The following is a 356-nucleotide window of genomic DNA, read 5'->3' as shown; positions in this document are numbered from 1 at the left end:
GCTAGCAAGCTACTGGTCAAATATCATGTGACTTTACGTTATCTACAAGTCATTTTAAGATTTTTGCACATGTAGAAAGAGGGTCAAGGCCATTTGTTTAAACAAACTTGTTATCCATTGTCCCAGCATGCTACTGGTCAAAAGTCATCACCATAGGCTTTTTTTAGTACATTTGACCACAATTTCCTTAATTGGTGAAGGCCGTTCATTTGAACAAAATTGATAGCCCTTCATACTACCATGTAACTGGTATATAAACATGATCATTCTGGGACATTTGGTTATTAAGAAGACTTAGCATCTATTCAAACGAAGTATATAGAAAGATTTTACCATATTTGCCCCTTTATCTTGAC

Source organism: Mizuhopecten yessoensis, unplaced genomic scaffold (assembly GCF_002113885.1).
Source record: "Mizuhopecten yessoensis strain PY_sf001 unplaced genomic scaffold, ASM211388v2 scaffold6777, whole genome shotgun sequence".
NCBI lineage: Eukaryota > Metazoa > Mollusca > Bivalvia > Pectinida > Pectinidae > Mizuhopecten > Mizuhopecten yessoensis.
The sequence above is the reverse complement of the archived record's forward strand: the minus strand, read 5'-3'. Positions refer to the sequence as shown.